This window comes from Silene latifolia, chromosome 11 (genome assembly GCF_048544455.1).
Source record: "Silene latifolia isolate original U9 population chromosome 11, ASM4854445v1, whole genome shotgun sequence".
Taxonomy (NCBI): domain Eukaryota; kingdom Viridiplantae; phylum Streptophyta; class Magnoliopsida; order Caryophyllales; family Caryophyllaceae; genus Silene; species Silene latifolia.
In genome coordinates, this window is record NC_133536.1 from 19,562,156 (window position 1) to 19,567,981 (window position 5,826).

General features: G+C 34.1%; 1 pseudogene; it reads left to right on the forward strand.

Annotated features, from left to right (window-relative positions):
* The first annotated feature begins 3,895 nt into the window (after nucleotides 1-3,895).
* LOC141613050 (calcium sensing receptor, chloroplastic-like) lies at nucleotides 3,896-5,584 on the forward strand (annotated as a pseudogene).
* The last annotated feature ends 242 nt before the right edge of the window (nucleotides 5,585-5,826 follow it).

Consider the following 5,826-nt stretch of genomic DNA (forward strand, 5'->3'; position numbering starts at 1 on the left):
CAACAAATCTAGACATGTACTACGGAAGGCTCACCTGATCCGTGATTACGTGGAGCAAGAAGAGATAGTGATTTACAAGATTGCGACGGATGATAACATCGCAGATCCTCTCACCAAACCGTTGAATTATGATAAGCATGTAGGGCATGTTAACTCCATGGGAATTAAACATGTTCCTAAGTTGTAGTACTTGATTATGGATTTTATACATTATCTTTTTTCATATATTATTTATAACTTCATCGTTTTATACATATAATATTTTGTTTTTCATGTGGATTGTACTGACAACATTGAACGCCACAAAGTGAACTGAATTACATTATATTTGTTTTTGTCCGTAATCGCCAATGTGAGCTGATAACTCCGGCTATTATATTGTGCAGTCGATTGATGGTGGGTTCAACGAGCCATAAGTTAAACGGTTGACTAATCGATCACAGATACGAGCTTATGACGATACCTCGTAGGACAATTTTTATTTGTGACAACGTAATAGAGTCCTAAATGTTCTATAACATTCGGTGCCAGGTCGTGGATAGGACATCTATTGTGTACCTAGAGTCGATTCTTTTGACTATCAACCGTCTCTTGAGATTAAGGCGCTTTTGGGTGACTTTGGTTTCTTTCTCACGGTCTCCGAATCGGGCTAAGTAGATTTTTTCTGGGTCATTTCATACTTTGTGCTTACACCGCAAGATTTGAGTTGAGGAAAATATCCATCCCTTATCGGTATAGTTATTTCTCGGGGCCACTCGAGGAGTTGTAATCGAAATGCATGGTCATGCTCGAATGTTGATTCGTTTATCAGTTAAGTTACTCTCTAGTCGGGAAAACCACTCTTGATACTGATCGCTTGTAAAATACGACCTTTGTGAATTCGGATTTGCAAATTGTTTTACATTGAGTGGGAGAAATTTTAAAGGATATGAGAATCGGTTATCGCACATACACTTGTGAGGACAAGTGGGAGTTTGTTGGAGCTGGTGTCCTCCACAAATTAGTGTGATAACATTTGTAAATCTCTTACAGGTTCACAAGGGTATACTTCGTATATTTAATCAATTGATTAACGTTTACCTAATAACGGTTGGCTTGCTAGAAAGTTTGATGTTATTATCATACAGATGGCGGTGATCAACTGGTCCCTAAAGGTCACACCTATAGGACGTATTTGAGAAATGTGGTTATAGAAATATAATTACATTGATGCCCAAAATGACTAAAAAGTTAGTCAATGTGTTGATGAGATAATTATTTAATGAAAATTAAATAATATTAAGTTGAGACAATTAATCATCAATTCGTAAATTAAATATAATAAGTTATATTTAATTAAATATATATAAGGTTAGTTTGAAAGAATTAATCTGTTAATTCGTAATTAAATATAATCAGTTGTATTTAATATCAACAAGTTAAATGTGTCATAGTGGTAATAGTGAGGGTACACAAGCCAAGAGGTCATGGGTTCGATCCTCAATAGATGACAATTTAACACACTTTATATATTTTTGGAAAGACCAAATAAGGAAATTTAATTCCTTATTTTCGGTTCAGGTGGCCGAAATTAGGGAGGTTTCCACTTTCCTAATTGATTTCGGATTTCAGTCTACATAAAAAGAAAGGTGGAGAATTATTTCTAACCTAATTCTTTTTCTGATCTAGCCTTCTCTTTCTCATCACAAAAAAAAACACAAAGATAATAAAATTTTACAGAAAATTTTAGATTGATTTCTAGCATAATCAAAGGGTATATCTTAGATCGTCTTGGGTGCAACTAATAGGCGAATATAAATTTTGATATTGTTCTTAGGCCAATTTTGCAAGGACCCGAGGTTAATTCTTTATCTTTTTACTTATGCTTATGTATTTTATTTTATGACCATAGATCATCTTTATTATATCGTTATAATCCTTCATGTTAAAGGGAAGTATACAGATTATTTCCCACACCCAGGAGTATGGTGCATGGTACTCCATTTTCTTAATTTTTTTTCTTATAATATAAATAAATTATAAATTTAATAAATTAGAAAATAATAAAAAAATATATTATTATTCATAATTTTTATTCCTCTACAAATTGAGATCATATTTGATATATTTTGTTATTTATTTTATTTTTCCTCACATATTCACATAACGTAATTGACATATTCATATCATCTCACATAATTTTTTTTCCTTAAATTATTTTGTATTATGCGATTTTGGTATGAAATTAAACGTTCATGATTATTGTTCAATATATTTGAACAAATAAAGTCATATTCACTAAACTATAAATGTCATATTCACTCAAGTGAAAGTGAATATAATAGAACCATCGGATGAATATCACACCCCATAATACATATTCATCAAACTACACTGTCATATTCACTAAACTGAAAGTGAATATGATAGTGTCCTATTGTGAATATCGCACTTTTAAGCACATATTCATTAAACAATATTGTCATATTCACTAAACTTAAAATGAATATAATTGTGTCATATCGTGAATGTAACCCTACGTAACACTTAAATTGAATATGACTGTGGTAACTTTTCTTAAAAGTGGAAGTTAATTTTTGTTTTAAAATTTTAAAAGAAAAAAAAAAGTAAAAGAAGAAAAAAAGAAAAAAAAAGGAGGTTGAGGATGAGTGGGGAGTGGGGGGTTTGGAGGGAGTATGTAGTATCCTACACATGGGTGTAGGATATAAGAATTGGGGGCCCACATCAAACACACATTTCCTCCTTTCCATTTCACTCATTTACTCGACACACCATCACTCGCACAGTCGCATTTTCTTTCTTTACTCTCCTTCAACTCGTGTTCTTCAACTTGGTCTTCAGCTCGTCTTCGCCGTTCACTTGCATTACGATCTCCATTTTACCACTCAGATCTCGATCGTCATTATCATCCTAATTTCTTTTCGGATCTAGGTAATTTTGATCCCTAATTTTCATTCGATTTCATTCCGCTTCAATCAAACTTCGATCAACTTATTTAATTTGTTCAATCTTCTATCAACTCGTTTAATTACCGATTCTCGCTAATGTTTATGCAGGTTTTGATCGATTTCTTCGCTTCATCGTATGTTTCTTTCCCTTTCTTTACTAGATTTCGATTTTTTGTTGCTTAATCTATTAAATTTTGGTTAGAATCTTATTTAATTAGTTTAATTACTGAGTTTTGCTCTTGTTTTACTATTTTCGTTCATTTGACTTCATCGATTTCTTTGCGTTTCTATTCTGCTCGATTACGCCCGCAGTTTAAGTTTCAGTGTTATTATTCACGGTTAGTTATGATCGATTTTATGTAACCTAGGTTTTTGACGAAACACTCATTATGAAATGCTTATCATAATGCCTAGGTTTGTGAGCATATACCTCTTACTCTGACTTTTGCTGTTGCCGTTTCATAGTTAATTTTAGTTGTTTCGACTCTATTTTGTGAGTTTTTGGACGCTTGAGTGTGATTACCTTGTCGTTCTTTAGAACGTGTTTCATATTCAGAGAGTTGATGAAATTTCAGTAGCTATTTCGTCTTTTTAAACGTGTTGTTGCTTGAGTGTTCAATCGATTGTTGCCGAAAAGAGTTTATTAGTTTGTGTTGTATCAATTAGTTTGTGTTGAATCAATTTACTGTCTTCTAGGTTAATCTACTTAATTTGTTAGTCATTTCAGAGGTTAATTCCGTTATTGTAGCTTTGTTTCTGATGTTTATTACATTAATATGTGAATGTTGGAGCTAATATTGTGAATGTTGGAGCTAATGTTGTGAATCTTGGAACTAGTTTTGTGAACTTTGTACTGATTATGTGAAACCGTCCATAACATTGCTCATTTATCTTTGATTTAGTATAAAATTGTTTTCATATCAATCCATGCAAAATCTGCATACCAGATGGCATTAGAACAATCAATGGCTATAGTCAAGTTCCACTTTTTGTATTTTTTGACAGGAACCTGTTTTAAAACTAGATCCATTCAATTCCCATCAAATAATAAGCTTTTTTTTTAAACCAGAATCAAACTGATCATTGAAACATTCTGCAACAGTGAGTCAGTCCACTACATCTCTTGCCATTCTCTTCTTTACAACCTCAATGTCACTATCTCTATTAACCGTTTTCTCTAATCCGCTTAATGCAATAGTTGTTACTCTCCCTAACGATAAGTTAGTCTTCTCACTCCATCAAGTATGTTATGCTGTCGAAAACTGTGATAATTAAGGTTTCAGCTGATATGCAATTGACAAGATTGTGTTGTTTTGTTGAAATGTGCTGGTGGAGCAGACAATTGATCAAGTGCAGCAAGTGGGTTCGGATGTTCTTGGAGAAATCACAGCAGGTTTTCCAGGTTGTAACCAAAGCTTTAAAACCTGGCATTGATGCTGCTATACCTTTTGTGCAACAGGCTGGACATGAGGCAATGAAGGCTGCTTCACCTATCATTTCTGAAGCCGCTAAGAAAGCTCAGGAAGCTATGCAGGGCTCTGGTATTACTACTAAATCCGTCACTAATGCTGCTAAGGTATTTAAAGTTCTTCATTCCACGCTATACGCCTTACTGTGGCCTAGGTGACAAATCCAAAATAAAGAATATGTATTTGTGGTAACTGACTGTAACTAACAAGAGACCAGTAGGGTGATTGAAGTTGTCAGACCTATAGCATCATCAACAGTTGAAACCATCACAATTTCAGACCCTTCTCTGATTTTTGAAACTGCATCCGGATTGTTCCTTGCATACCTCCTGCTTCCGTCAGTATGGTCTTTCGTCACATTCAACTTTCGTGGATACAAAGGCAAGTAGCAAAACTACAATTCTTCGATTTACTGCTAAACCATTTGTAATTTGGTGCATTCATAGGCATATTGGCTTATAAAGAACTTTCTGATCCCTCCTGCATGATTTCGGATGACTGATGACTATAAATTTCGTTCCTCCTGCATGATTTCCAATTTTCCTTCTATTGTTTATGTCTATCTATTTTCCGATGAAGGTAATACTATGATATGTAAGTACTAATGCATATTTTACACTATTCTGGTGAACTTACACCTGCACAGACCTTGGACATGTTGTGCACACATAACTATTATTTGGTTAATATTCGGTCAGAGAAAGACAAGAACAAGGCCGAAATCCCTTAGCTTCCCCCAAGTGTCAAAAGCCGGATAATTGCAATACCGTAAGGAAAATTTTACCTATTTTTGTGTGTTTTTTTTTTAAAGATTAAAACATATAGAAGTATGGAACTGTCAATTATAATCCACTAACAAACCTGCAAAAGTGTCAAGTACAGGGAATAAAAGCGCTCTCATATCGGCTTATGCTGAAGTTTGAAGTGATCTCATCTTGCAAGGAAATGGTCTGATACTCTGATCACAGTTTATCTTTGCTGATTATTTACAGGCTTGAAGAATTACCAAGTAAGCTAAAAAACCATGTGAAAGGCACAGTTTATCTTGAAGAAGTGCCCGTAAACTTAGCATCATATGTCATCGACATGACATTTGTCCCTATTGTCTCTCTTCTTCAAGAAGTGCCCAGTGTAACCATCTTGCCCATGCTATGGAGCTGTACTTAAAGTGCAAGGTCTTACCCTTATCTACTTAAACTTCTGCTTAATGTCATGTTGTCTATACATTTTTGCTTGCTATATTGTCTTGGCAAAGATAATAGAGTATCACCTGTTTGCTATTTGCTCATATGAGATTATGAGTTCTAATATGAGGTCTGCTTTTTTACGAACACCGTCAAGTGAACCGTTGTAAACTCTGAAACGTCCTCTAGTGACCCATAATAATAAATGCATAGAGAATCCATTGA